Here is a 16,140-nt window from a genome sequence, read left to right on the forward strand (position 1 = left end):
TGTCATAGGCAAAATATCTTAGTATATTAATAGAGGAATAGCTGTAAGAGGGCACCTTGTGCTGCGGAACAAAAAAATAGGAAGAACAACGAAGAAGAGTATAGTTTTGTACGGAACGGGAGCCAGGGAGTCAGAAAAAATGAAAGTATCTGCTTGCCACTGAGATGGATTTCTTAAGACGAAACTCAAGCTCCACTAGGATAGAGGGGAAGAAATGACGTAATTCGACAAAGAATGAGAATGGATAGGTATATGTGTGATGACATCCAGTAAAAGCAGCTGATCTGGTTTGAACATGTGAATATGATGAATCAAGATAGGATACCAAATTGGCTACTACGATGGATACCATCTCAGAGTAAGAAAAGGAGTCGCCCACCATTCAACTGCAAAATGATGTGGAGGAGGCGATACAGGCAAGGAAAATGAGCGACCACTGGGGGCGGAGAAGCGGCACTAGTAGTAGATAATCCGCAAGACGAAGAAGAAGACATTGTATATTAAGGACTAACTGGCAATTATAAGTATGTAATGGCTTCATTCCTGGTGCCGTGTTACATTACATTGCTATAATTGAGGTTCAGCAACGCGAGTGATTGCGTAAGCTTCACATCGCTCAGGAATAGGTTCCCAACTTCATGGAAGGCACACAAACAAGAACAATTCTTCTTGTACGAGTAGGTGGTATGATTAATTATTGCTCACCTGATATGCTCATCCAAAGGACTTGGCAGATTTCTGATACGTTACTGGCATACCGTCGGAAATAATAGGGGGTAAATGTTCGTGGAATACAAAAGGAAACAGTTTTTCATGAGACTCTTAAATTTCTTGAGACTTTTGGTATTTAGATTAGGCTTCATATTGTGCGGCCATCTTAACGTTGTAGTCAGATGGTTATTCTTATAGATGTTGGGACTATAGATAACTTTCAAGGTGACGCTCAAGCGAAGCTGGGTGTCGTAGACTTAGAAATGGAGGTTCTATGAAGTATATTTTTCAGGAGAAAAAACATTTCTGCGTGCCAAAAACTGGAAGACATGGAATCATATTAACGTACTTTCACCTATTACCTGAATATCATGCTGACCATGCTGATATTAATAACCTGAAACAGTCGTTTTCTAACACCACACCAAAGGTGAAAGATTAGTCCAAATGAAATTGCACATGAGATTGAAGTTAGTAAACAGAGCATAACACACTAAGCCATAATTGACATGTTTACTGAAAAGAAACACAATATTTTGAAGCTAACTGTTCATAACATTACTGTAGCAGTATAAACATATAGACTCCTGGAAATGAAAAAAAGAACACATTGACACCGGTGTGTCAGACCCGCCATACTTGCTCCGGACACTGCGAGAGGGCTGTACAAGCAATGATCACACGCACGGCACAGCGGACATACTAGGAACCGCGGTGTTGGCCGTCGAATGGCGCTAGCTGCGGAGCATTTGTGCACCGCCGCCGTCAGTGTCAGCCAGTTTGCCGTGGCATACGGAGCTCCATCGCAGTCTTCAACACTGGTAGCATGCCGCGAAAGCGTGGACGTGAACCGTATGTGCAGTTGACGGACTTTGAGCGAGGGCGTATAGTGGGCATGCGGGAGGCCGGGTGGACGTACCGCCGAATTGCTCAACACGTGGGGCGTGAGGTCTCCACAGTACATCGAAGTTGTCGCCAGTGGTCGGCGGAAGGTGCACGTGCCCGTCGACCTGGGACCGGACCGCAGCGACGCACGGATGCACGCCAAGACCGTAGGATCCTACGCAGTGCCGTAGGGGACCGCACCGCCACTTCCCAGCAAATTAGGGACACTGTTGCTCCTGGGGTATCGGCGAGGACCATTCGCAACCGTCTCCATGAAGCTGGGTTACGGTCCTGCACACCGTTAGGCCATCTTCCTCTCACGCCCGAACATCGTGCAGCCCGCCTCCAGTGGTGTCGCGACAGGCGTGCATGGAGGGACGAATGGAGACGTGTCGTCTTCAGCGATGAGAGTCGCTTCTGCCTTGGTGCCAATGATGGTCGTATGCGTGTTTGGCGCCGTGCAGGTGAGCGCCACAATCAGGACTGCATACGACCGAGGCACACAGGGCCAACACCCGGCATCATGGTGTGGGGAGCGATCTCCTACACTGGCCGTACACCTCTGGTGATCGTCGAGGGGACACTGAATAGTGCACGGTACGCCCAAACCGTCATCGAACCCATCGTTCTACCATTCCCAGACCTGCAAGGGAACTTGCTGTTCCAACAGGACAATGCACGTCCGCATGTATCCCGTGCCACCCAACGTGCTCTAGAAGGTGTAAGTCAACTACCCTGGCCAGCAAGATCTCCGGATCTGTCCCCCATTGAGCATGTTTGGGACTGGATGAAGCGTCGTCTCACGCGGTCTGCACGTCCAGCACGAACGCTGGTCCAGCATCTCTACGATCGTCTCCATGGGAGAATAGCTGTACTAGTGCCGACATTGTGCATGCTCTGTTGCCTGTGTCTATGTGCCTGTGGTTCTGTTAGTGTGATCATGTAATGTATCTGACCCCAGGAATGTGTCAATAAAGTTTCCCCTTCCTGGGACAATGAATTCAGGGTGTTCTTATTTCAATTTCCAGGAGTGTAATTTAAGATAGTATATTGTTCAAAATAGATAAATTTAATAATACATAGGTTGATGGTTAGACAACGGTTTGTCAAAGAGAGATTTAGCAAACATGCCTTTGATGTCCTTCTTCTTCTACTATGACAATGGAATTAGTGAATGTTAAATTCAGTATGAATGTATTTAAAGTATTCGATGGTTTTGTCGGTCTGCTAAATGATGATCATTGTCCATGTCATGGCGTGAGAGTGCCCTCTTTTCTCGTATAGTAGACCACACGCCGGTTTTGATATCTTTATCGTTGTCACTTACTTAAAGAATGACGTAATCAGACAAAGGTTTAAAATGGATAGGTATATCTGTGATTACATCCTACAAAAACAGCTCATTTGGTTTGGCCATGTCAATAGCATAAATGAAGATAGGATGCAAAATTGGATACTACGAAGAGTACCACCCCAGTGTAAGAAAAGGAGTCGCCCACAACGCAAATGCTTACTTAATGTTGGCAAAGTCTTTAGAAATACTTTTCCAATCAAAAAATCATTTCCAAGAACGATATGAAATCGATTTCTGATATGCCTATAATTTCCGTTTGGTGTCTTGGTGTCTTTCTCTCATGACAGGTAGATAAAACCAGATATCAGAAATCTCATTACATTTTCTCTCATATTCCTTTTACAACTTCAATTAGCAGCATTTACAAAATAAATTGGCTTTTATTTTGACACCTACAGATGTCACACCATGGCACAAGGCTCTTTTTATTACTGTTAAGGTCTTTCATGATAAAGTCGGAATGCTAAGTATTTCATTAGAACCTCGACCCATTTCGCTTTCTTTCCAAACGTGCATGTAGTGTAGTCCATGTCTCCATTCATAAATGATAGTTTCCACTATAATACATTTGAGATTGCACTGGGATGGGTTATGTATATCTGTTGCTGTAATTCAAATGAGAGATCGCTCAGGTTTGAACTACAACCACTCGACATGCAGCATTGAGCAGCTTCCGTCTGGCGTTAATGAAATTCTAGAGATTTCTCAATGGCATTTGTAAGAATTCGCTCCTGACTGGCACGTAAACTAGTGTCTTTGGCGTCACGAAAAGAGCACGTATCTGCATTTGGCTAGAAAAGAAAGACTGAATTCTCTTTTTAATCTATAAATGAGAACGGGTGGTCCCGGTCGCCTACGATGGACTGGAGGCCGAGCGGTGACCTCTCCAGTTGTCAGGATGCTAGGAAATGACTGTGGACGCGTCAGAAATGCCAAAAAAACATTATTAATTTCATAACACCTTTATTCCTGCCGAGTACAATGTGGCCTGCCTAACACAGGCCGGCTGAGCTTGGTGATATCAACGACCTTCCCCGAGTTCTCGCTGACTCATAGCGATGATCGTTCAAATGGCTCGGAGCACTATGGGACTTAACATCTGTGGTCATCAGTCCCCTAGAACTTAGAACTACTTAAACCTAACTAACCTAAGGACATCACACACATCCACGCCCGAGGCAGGATTCGAATCTGCGACCGTAGCAGTCACGCGGTTCCGGACTGAGCGCCTTTACCGCGAGACCACCGCGTCCGGCCGTAGCGATGACACCAGCTCCGGGCCGCACGTCTTTCTAGCGCAGCGCCGCGTGCTGTGCCGTAGCGGTGGAATGTCTTTACTTCGGCCGCGCGTGGCTGACGGCGCCCGGCTGGGCGGCCAGCTCGGCTGCGGAAAGCAAGCTGCTGCGCGTGGAGGCTCTGGGTTGGAGTCCCGACGCTGTCGGCACGAGAGGCGTTCTCGTAGTACGGAGTGTACTCTATCCCACCCCGCCTTCTTCCCTGCTCCTCCTGGTTGATCGTCTGTGGTGGATGGGCGAAACAGGCTGCAGTCCCCCAGCGTCGTCGGCTCACCCGGTTGTGACGGCTGATGCACAGGGCCTAGGCCCCGCACGATCTCGACGACGGCTCACTGATGTGGTTAGCATTGGCGGCGAGCCAGTCTGCCGCGATCTCTGCTAATCCTGGGTTGATGATTGACAGCGGCAGCACAGAGGACCAGAGCTGGTACTGTCCCCTCACGTCTGCTGCTGGATGGGCCGCCCTTACTGCAACATGTCCTTAATAGGATTAACATGTCGATCACCGAGCTGAGCGCTACGCCGCCACCCAGTACACATCTAACTGCGAGTGCCTTGTTGCTATCAGAGCTGGCATATTTAAAGGAAGCATGAGCGACGTCCTGACGTCATGCTCGTTTGTAATGACTGCATTCGTTCCACTTATACTGCTGGTTCATCTGTCGTACTCGCCCCTTAGCTGTTCTTGCGACAGAATTACGTGCCGTTACGGCAGACTTACGCGAAGTTGTGAAATGCAGTACAGTTGACGCTATTCCTCTGTCATACACTCTACGAAAGTCTCCGTCTAACACAAACCCGCGTGCTAAGCAATTCTCTTTCGCCTGTTGTGTGTAACCAGGCCATTGCCCCTGCGCGACGACACATTCCGATATTTGTGCAATGCTCTTACCACTAGGCTACCCTACTGCCTCTGGCTCTCGGCTTAGGCAACGAAACTTTGACAATATTCCACGTTTCCAACTCTTTAGTATTCCGCGACACTGCAGTACCGAAGCCGGCCGCGGTGGCCGACCGGTTCTAGGCGCTTCAGTCCGGAACACTGCAGGAGCCTCGATGAAGATTGCGTTCACCACTCGGACAACAAGCAATCGGGCGTCCCCTGGAAACGACCTAGTCGGCCAATCCTGCAAATAACGGAGCACCAAAACCAAAGATGACAAAACAACTCTCCGAAGAGACTCAAAAAAGGTCTTTATCAAGACCATCACTAGTGACCACTTCCTGCAATATTGAAGGCTTATCTGTAAATAAAGAAATTTTATTATCTGACATGTGCAAAGGAAACAACTGTGATGTTTTAGTGTTACAAGAAACACACAGGGCACCAACTAACCATAGACTAAAAATACAGGGCATGAAATTAGTTCTTGAGAGACCACACGAAAGGTACGGAAGTGCTATATTTGTGAAACTGAACTTAGACATATGCTCCTGTGCTCTGACCTGCGAAAAAAATATAGAAATTTTAACTATTGAGGTACATTCATGTACTGTAACATCCGTGTACAAACCACCCAGTGCGAGGTTCAAATTTATGGAGCCTGGAAATTTCCATTCAAAAAACATTAAAGTTGTAGTAGGAGATTTTAACTGTCCCGCTCTCGCATGCGGTTATAAAGATACTAATGACGAAGGCGAAATGCTGGAGATATGGGCAGACCAGGCTAAACTGAAATTGATACATGACCCAAAGTTGCCTGCATCATTTAACAGCGGAAGATGGAAACGAGGATGTAATCCAGATAACATCTTTATCTCCCAAAAGGTATCCCTGCAAACTGTAAAGCAAATCGAGGACCCAATTCCAAGATCGCAACACAGAGCAATAACTTGCTGCATTACTGCACTAATCAAATCAGATGTAATGCCCTTCAAGAGACTCTTCAATTTAAAAAACGCTCATTGGGAACTTTTCACAGAGGACCTTGATAAGGAGATCTTGGAAATTAAACCAGAGATACAATCATATGAAACTTTTATAGACCTTGTCAAGAAAATCTCTCGACGGCCCATACCTAGAGGGTGCCGCACCCAGTATATCGCTGGACTCAATGGTAGCAGCAAGGAAGCTCTGAAAAAGTATGAAGAACTGTACAATAAGGACCCCTTCTCAGAGGAAACGATCCAGGAACAGATTTCTGGTATATCCGAAGCGAGAAAGGAAAAGTGGTGTAACCTCCTACAAGAGACGGACATGAAGCACAGCAGTAGGAAGGCATGGAAACTGGTCAAAAGTCTCAGCAACGACCCAAGAGAACCACAACTAAATTACAGTGAAGTTACACCTGATCAGATAGCTCACCAACTACTCATGAACGGAAAAACTAAAAGGAAGATCAGGAATGGCAAAATTAAAAGAAAACTGAACGAGGAGATTAGCTTCCTAGCTCGCCCGTTCTTCATTCAGGAGCTACAAGATGCCATCAACGATTTGAAAAACAATAAGGCCGCTGGCCTCGATGATCTGAGACCTGAGCAACTTAAACATTTTGGACCGGGAGTACAAACATGGATCCTAGAGCTAATGAATCACTGTATTACAACAATGCAAATTCCTAACTGTGGAGGAAAGCTCGGGTTATTGCGTTACTAAAACCAGGGAAAGACCCAGCTGAAGTTAAAAATTTTCGGACTGTCTCACTGCTTTGTCATTTATTTAAAGTGCTGGAGCGAATGATCCTCAAACGCATAGCCGATTATGTGGACAAAGCCCTCATTAACGAACAAGCTGGATTTCGACAAGGAAAATCATGCTGTGGCCATATCCTTAATCTCACACAGTACATCGAAGACGGCTGTCAGAGAGGAGAAGTAACTGGGGTCGCATTCCTGGATCTCAGTGCTGCATATGACACAGTTAACCATAAGTTGCTTATCCAGAAAGTGTATAATGTCACTAAGGACTACACCTTTTCTATGTTCGTGAAATGCATGCTAGAGAACAGACGCTACTATGTAACCTTACAATCTAAAAACAGCCGATGGAGGACACAGAAAAATGGACTTGCACAGGGTAGTGTCTTGGCTCCAATATTATTTAACATCTATACCAATGATCTTCCCATCAGCCATCAGACACGAATGTTCATATATGCTGATGATACAGCAGTGGCCACACAGGATAAAACCTTTGAACAAGTGGAGGAGAATCTCACAGGAGCCTTAACAGAACTTTCTACCTATTACGACGGCAATAATCTCAAACCAAACCCTAGTAAATCTCAAGTACCCGCCTTCCATCTTAGGAACAAACAAGCCAAACGGAAACTCCGAGTCATGTGGCAAGGGGAAGAGCTGAAACATACAAACAGCCCAAAATACCTGGGAGTAACATTGGACAGAGCACTTACTTTTAAGCAGCACTGTCACAACACTAAAAAAAAGGTCTGTTCCAGGAACAACATACTGCGGAAGCTAACAGGTTCATCGTAGGGAGCTCAACCACATGTTTTGCGCACCACGGGTCTGGTGCTGAGTATCTCAGCAGCGGAATTTGCGGCGCCAGTTTGGAGGAACTCTGCTCACACTAAGCAAGTTGACGTCGCCGTCAACGAAACTGTACGTATTGCCACAGGATGCCTCAAACTAACTCCCACAGACATCATTTATCCCATCATAGGCATAGCACCACCCACTATCCACAGACAAATAGCCGCCGAGATAGAAAGATCAAAACAAATGAATGATCCCCGACACCCATTGCATATGCACCGAAAACAACGTGTCCGTCTGAAATCCCGCAGGAGTTTCATTGAAACTACTGAAGAGCTCGCCACCAAGCCCGCCGCAAGGCTGCTATCTCTTTGGGAAGAAATGGTGCTACACTCCACAATGGAACTACTTGACGAGGGATCTGCAGGATTTCAACTACCTTTTACAACTTGGAGGTCATTAAACCGGTTGCATACTGGAGTAACTGGGTGCAAATCAAACCTATTTAAATGGGGTTACAGTGATAGCGATAGGTGTGAATGCGGAGCAATACAGGACTTGGACCACCTACTGATTTGCCCTGATATGTCTATAACATGCACTAAAGATGATATTTTGAAAGTCAATGACAAAGCAAACTACGTTGCTAATTACTGGGAAGGGAAGATATAATTGGTGCATCCGGATACGGAAGAAGAAGAAGTCCGGAACCGCGCTACTGCTACGGTCGCAGGTTCGAATCCTGCCTCGGGCATGGATATGTGTGATGTCCTTAGGTTAGTTAGGTTTAAGTAGTTCTAAGTTCTCAGATGTTAAGTCCCACAGTCCTCAGAGCCATTTGAACCATTTTTACACTACCAAGAGCTATCACAATCACAGTTAACTAAGCACTCTTAGTAATTAACGAACTTACCTGGGTGTCTTGATGCTGGGGCGATTTTACGACGATGTCAGACCATCACTTCGCAAGACCATAACAGTGTGTCTCTCCAAGGAAGCGGGCACATCCACAGCTCACGAGGTTGCTAGAGAATGCACAGCGCCGGCCAACTCCCGCCAACTCCAGTACAATCACGTGACAACCGCCCCTCGGCCTCAGGCACGCCGTCTTCGCTTCTGTCCGCCAACCAATCGCCGACTCGCGTACCGCCGCGTTCCGTTCTCAAAGCGTTGTACGTTTTTCTCTCCCTTTACTCGCGGTCGGCACTCGCTTATATCCCGAGCCGGCCCAAGCCAAAAGACTAACTTCTGTACTAGGAAATCGATCGTACTCATGTCAGAGATGCTACTCGCCCGCCCGCCTCAGCTCACGACTGATTTGGATGATCTTTTTTTTTATGTGCGCGTGTGTTCGTAATTGTCAGGATAAGTTTGAATGAAAGAAACTTTTTAAAATATTCACCGGAGAAGTCGAAAATTTGTAATGTATCTCTGTATGACCAACTCAAAGAAAGAATTTGACGGTCAGTTTGGCGGTTCTGTTTCCACACGTTTTCATTTTTTTTTTTAATATGGTGCTCAGTTTGACACCTTTGCTGTCTCATGTAATAACAATAACAATCACGAGTTCCGCACTTAATAATGTTATTTCGCAAGAAAAAAAGATAGAATTGAAAGCGATATTTCGGCTTCTTATCGGTGGGGATTATATGTTTGGTGTATTACAAATACTGAATTGATGCGGGTTCCTGGTGATTCGGTGTGATGCAAAAATTCGATTTATTTCAGTTCGTGATTAATTTCTTTGGAAAAAATGCCACCAGTGAGGCGTCGACCTACATGTAACGCAAGCCAACTACACGATTTTCGAGTCTGTGAGACAGACTAACCGCATATACGGCGTTTGGGGACAAATCGACTGAAAATGTCTCAAGCACGATCCATTATGAGTCCGGAACAACGGTTATGGTGGAGCTATACTCACTCAATTGGAGCTTGGCAGAAAATAACTTGGAACGTCGACAAAACCGATGGTCAATTGTGACAGTCTGAACTGAATGTCTGGCGTTCAGACACGATCGGAGAGTCAATTACAGGGAACTTGTGTTTATGGTCAACTTGATAATCCTACCTGTTTGTAGATGAAGATCATGCACTAATAAAGCTACTGTCCTCACATATCCAGCAGCTTCAAAGGCTTCTCTCATATCTTGTGTTCTTGTGATTCCAATCGATTTGCCGTTTATTTTGCCTTCTATTTCCAGTCAATGTTCCGTATGCAATAACAGTACATAAAATCAGAGAGAGGGGGAGGAGGAGATGAACAGAGAAGGGGGAAGGAAATAGGTATAAATAAAGGGAAAGAGAATACGGTCAGGAAGATGGATGGAGGAGGGAATGCATAGAGAGAGTGTGTGGGAAAGCAGATGTACAGGGAGCGGAAGGAAGTGATGAACAGAGACAAGGGGGAGGAGGAGCAAACGGACAAAGGGCAGAGAACGAGGAGAGGTGTAGAGAGTGGGAGGAGCAACAGGATTAAGACGTACATCCAACTCCCATACATATTTAGCATCTGCGAAGCAGTGCTGGCTTCGCTAGTTTAATAACATATTGTTAAATTTTCGGCCATTACAACATGTAACCATTCCAACACTGACACTAACAGATATTAGTATCTAAAGGTATGCTAGAACTAATCTTTCCCGAGTTTAAATTATAAATTGCTTCAAAGTACAGATGGAGCAGCGTTCATCAGATTTATCAAAATATTAATTTGTTATGCGGGGATGGCCTAAGAATATTTGGTAAGTCATTACTGAAAATGAACTTTTATTTAATGGGCGTTTAGTTCCAGAGAGTCATCTTAACGATCTGATACTGTAGATCTCTCCGTGGCACTGTAGTACGTCATGTATTTTGTGCAGATAATGAGAAGACATTTTCGCTTATGATATTGAACCTAATCTGGGAGGGAAGTGTGAACATGGTTGCTGAGGAAGCGAAGTACTTATGTTTAGTCACTATTCGTAAAGCAGAATCTGAAATAGATTTATTCATGGTATTATATAAAATATAATGAATATGCTGGAAATCGTAACAGGCAAAACTTCGTGGATGTAACTAATGTTCTCGATTTTTCATAATTTCTTCATGAAGATTTTCTATTTTAAAGCAGTAAAGCAACGAAACTATGTTTGCTGCTTAAATACTATGCAACTGTGACATGTAGATGATGGCCTAGGTCCACAATTGCAGCTTAACGTTTTATAGAGCTCTAGGTAGCCCGTAAAAGGATATAACCTTCTTTTAAGGCATCAGACAGTAGAAAAGGGCGAAAGAAGCGTGTATGCAAGAGCCTTCTATTAAGTTAGAGTCTTTAAAGAGCATTTTCAGCATCGTCGAATAGATGGCAGTTTTGTTATTTCAGTTCTCACTGTGTTCAGGGAACAGTAAATTAGTAGTAAATTTCTAATATTAATCTACAAAAGTAACCTTTTCTCTCCATATGTATAGATCCATTAACGGAAGAAAGTTTCTTCAAAGTTTTGGATGATATTTTCTATCGCAGGATCCTATTACAGTGAAACTTGGCGTAAGACATTGCATCAACTATAGTCCATAAAATACTCTGACGCAATATTCTAATGAAAATTTAAATTATTGTATAAGTAGAATGGAAATCGAAAATAAAAGTAGAAAAAAGAGTACCCTTTGAAGGTATTTAATTTTCGAATAATTAGCACATAAACTGACTAAATAAAAATAATTTTCAGTTTGAAATCCCGAGTAAAGAATATTTTGCGAAGCATGACACTGTACATATTCCAAAGACAGCACACGATTCATGTGAAAAGAACCAACATTAAAAGAACACAACATGATACATCTACAGACTATATCTTTTTCTTTTGTTTTGTTTTTAGTATTGTTCATAATTTTATTAAGTCTTTCTTGAAGAAAATATTTCCATAGAGAGATAATGAAACTTTTCCATTCATCTTACAGACGTCAGTGGTAAATAAATCCCCCTTTCAGGTCCGTTTACACTTTCCATTTTCCGCTGAAGTCCACTATATATGCATGTTACTTCTCCATAACGCTCGTAGAATCATGACAAAGTCTGATAAACAAAGGCCACCACCCAATTTTTAGTACTAATTTGATGTTTCACGCCAAGTTTTAAACTAAATTAGTCTTTCTGTTTTTTGCCAGCTTTTCCGGTGAAACTTCACAGGTAGCATTTACTTGGTCTTTTATGAAGATGGAAGACATCTGATGGAGGGAGAAACTGAGATAACTTGAAAAAGTTGTTGCGGATGGAAACTTCTCTGATGAAAACTCTAGCACAGAACGACCGGATAAAAATTACTACAAAAGAAGTCAGCAGGGTAGGTGACAGCTGCCACTCGTTTCTCGGCAACTTGAGTTGCAACGCTCTGATAACGTCTTGCTCTTGCCGGAACTCCATATATATCATTCGTGTACCACTAGGCGTGCACTGCTTATGACAACATGATGCATGATCTAGATGTTCCGTTCAGCAGGCTTGCCCGAAGTTTTCGCACCATTACATAATGGCTGAACGGGACATTGCCTAAGTTTCACAAATCACCAGACTGTATCGTCCTACGCACCTCATCTTTGGAGTAGTTTCCAGTTGTAGTGCCAATAAAGTCGCGCAGTGTAATACACCGTTTATTCGTACCACCGCACAACATTTACTTTCTTCTTTCATTTCGCCACTCCTATTGCCCAATGATCTTTACTCGAGTCAAAGACTCAACACAACCAGGAGCACCTCCGACGATGTCCAACGTAGCTTTGGACAATACGTCAGGGATAGAAGAGTTCTATGGACCACGGCCATACAACCCGGAAGAATTCTCGGCAGCTAAAACGTGGTTTTGCTAGGTAAGTTGTTGGGTCGTCTCATTTCTTCCATCTGAGTTTTTTCTGGGGGGCTGAATACGGATCTGAGGTTTGCCAACAAAATTTCGTTACAAATACTGGAAAAATTGCGATAAAGGTAAAATCTTATTTTTTTTGTTATAATTCGTAAACAATCAACTTTTCATAAATAACTACCTCATTCTAAATGAAAGCAAATAAAGTTTCCTACGAATTTCAGTTAAGGCTTTTCTTTGCTCACGAATCGTTGGGGTTGAAGCGCTTATTGAAAACTAGCGAATGTCGGCTGTCTCCATAAAACCACACATCTTTCCCATGAAAATCTGTAATTTAAATTGGCAGGCTATGAGTGAATTATGACCAAATCTCCACACATACCTTATTTAGATCCCAAGTATTAAGGTACAAGTTATATTTTTAAAAACTAGATAATGTTCAAGTTATTTAATGTAGTCCGAAATTGTACAAATTTAGCAACACAAAAGTAGAAATTAGTAAGAAAAAACTTGAAAAATTATTGCACATTGTTTTATTAGACTAGCAGGGGTAACTGGCTTTGCTCAGTGAATTGACATGAGATTGTGGGGTAGTTGTAATCAAAAGTATAATCTTTTAAAAATAAGATATAAAACATTTTATTGGAAACATATTCTAATAATTTACAATACTTGTTAAAGTGTAAGAGGTAAAAATGTTTTATCCTAACATGTACTATTTAAAATACTTGTTTATAAACAACACTTTTCGATGTTCTTTTTGGTACAGAATATTCTGGAAAGTTTTAGAATGTCCTCGAATACTCCCAAATGTGAATAACACGAAAAGGTGTAGGAGACGGAATTATATTTCCACAGAATTTAAATACAAAGGGAATTACGCAATGGCGTTGCAAATAAAATCAGTCTACAGTCTATTCAACTGGAAACTAGAAAAACTTCATTAAAGTAAGGTCTTGAATAACATTATAGTTTTGACGTGGGAAAATTGGAAATTTACAATTAGCGCATGAGCACAAACGATTCGCTGGAGACAATAAAGCAAAGAGTGAAATATGTAGGAAATTTTATGTACCTTAATGGGGAATTATATAACAGAAGTTTATAGTTTTCAAGTTAGAAGCAGAAAACTACCAAAAAGTTGAGAAATTTTTACCTTTTTAAGCTTTTCTTCAATGTTTCCTCATGAAGCCTCAGATCCTGATACAGCGCTACAGAAAAAAATAAAGAACGGAAAAATGCAGATCTACCCCGCAATTTTCCCAACGTGTCCACCTTTGAGCACAAATTGATTCCATTACTTAGTTTGGGACCACATCGGTATCTTGCTTTCTGGTTTACGTATGTAATTTCAGGATTACTGCAAAGGAATGATACAGAGCTCTTGCTGTTCACGATACATAGAAATGATATGCTAGATTTTGATTGGTGGCTTAAATTCCTAGAAAACTCTAGAAATACTTGCAAGAAGGCTCAGTGCTGGTGCAGGCGGTTAACTTTAACATTAATAAACGAAGCTCACTGCGCATGAACTGTTCCATCAGAATTAGATTGTCTGGTGGCGATCAAACACTGAAAATAAAAACATGAAATTATTTGGGATTTTCCATCTGGAGTGACTTAAACTGAAACGAGAGCACGTTGTGGACTTATACTCAATAGATTTTACGGTGAAAAAGAAATAAATAATAAAAATATTACTCAACCGACTCTTGAACCTTACTTGTCGGCCAGAAACGCTTACTGTTTAGGATTACGTACAAGTGGTGAGATTCATCGACGGTCCCCTCAAGCGTCGGAGTGTTTGAACACACTTCCAGGCTGAATAACGGCTTCGTGCACACTGATGTTTCCACCTATGATATACGAAAGCTACTTGCAACAAACAGTTAAATATGAACCGAGTCCCAATCTAGCATTATTATTCCCCTGTTACAATAAATTTATTACTTTGCAGATTTTGCAAATCTGCTATCTTCATTATCATGGTCACGTCAGTTTGTGCTCCTACTCATATCGCTGAAATGACAGTTTCTTGTATTTCTACGAAGGAATTCAGAGCTCCAAAATGATTGGAACTAAGGAATATTGGCTTTCTTAATTTATTCACTCACTTTTCGGGCCAAGAAATTCTCTAGTCGGAATATCCCTATCTCCTTCTTCTAAACAGGACTCGTCCGCAAATGAGATAGTGTTTGAATGGTATACAGTAGTCAGTAGTGGCACAAATTTGGTTCTGGCACACTTTTGACATCAAACTGATATGTTAATTAATTAAACTGATCAATTAAACCACCTCCAATCCTTCCTCCACCCACTTAACCTACTGTTCTGCTAACTGATTTTTGACCCCTGGGATTGATTTATGACCACTTAGACTTGATTTTCGATCCCCTGTGGATAATTGGTCGTTCTGAGAATTCCCCACCACACCCCCTCCCACTCGTTCTCACCCCACGCTCCTGAGAAAAGGAACACCTTCGTTGTCACCACTTCCAAGATCAGTTTTGAGCCTATTTTCTCCCTCCTGGGAAATCCCTCAGCCCTCCTGCCACATCTCCCTCCCATCCACCATCTGGAAACTAGCAAGGAAAAAGACTCCCTCTGTGCTAGAGAAGAAGAGTCTCCCTACACAAAATTCAAATCAATGTCAGCAATATAGTGTTCATTTCAATTTCTATATTTTTTATTTAATCACTTTGCATGAACCAGTGCCCTCCCAGTTGAGTAGAGCTCCTGTCTGCACCCCTACCCCCAGTTTCCAAGGTGTAATAACCGTAAGTAGCAAGGACTGGAATGATATGCGGCATGTTAGCCACTGTTTTCCGTCGAAACCGCCCCATTTCCTAATTACAGATTTCTATACCAAACACCAGTGAACACTGATTGGAAGTCAGTGCCCTTTGATAATCAGTAACGGGAGAACTACTTCCTCCCTCTCTCAGGTAGCTACCTCAAGTATGTTACACCTATGCCTCACCCTCTAGAACAAGTTGACACCCCAACCTGCCTACGTGACCTCCATTTGTTCTCACTGCCCCCAAATAAAGCATCAGGAGATAGCATTAATTTGTTCCAGACTTGCATCTGTCTATCTCCCTAGTGGTTACTTCCTGTTTGTATGAAAATACGCATCAACCAACACGTCCAAACACATCCTCCCTCAGAACATGTGCTCCTATTGCCTAACGTTGGGCACAAAAGGAGAACTGGAACAATTGCGATATTAAATATGGAGGGAGAGAGCTCACTTGCACTACCCAACCAAATTAATTGTTTAGCAATTTACAGGAGTCATATAGATCGCTTAGAACACTCACCACCACCTTATGATGATTTCTCTTCATAACAAAACACATTTTCAATATCTTACAATTCAAGTAATCACATTGCCGCCACAACAGATCATAGTGCTAAATGTATCTGAAATATTTTATGCACTGATGTGTGAGAACACAAGCATCCTCCTCCACCACAACATTTCCTCCACACACTAAACATATCTGGCGAAAAAGCCTTCCAATTGCCAACACTTACGATCGCAAAGCATGCACCATTTGCAGACTCCTGGGTAGCTGCGTCCGCGCCTATCAGTTGAGGACTAGAGACTGATGGT

This window comes from Schistocerca gregaria, chromosome 5 (assembly GCF_023897955.1).
Source record: "Schistocerca gregaria isolate iqSchGreg1 chromosome 5, iqSchGreg1.2, whole genome shotgun sequence".
Taxonomy (NCBI): domain Eukaryota; kingdom Metazoa; phylum Arthropoda; class Insecta; order Orthoptera; family Acrididae; genus Schistocerca; species Schistocerca gregaria.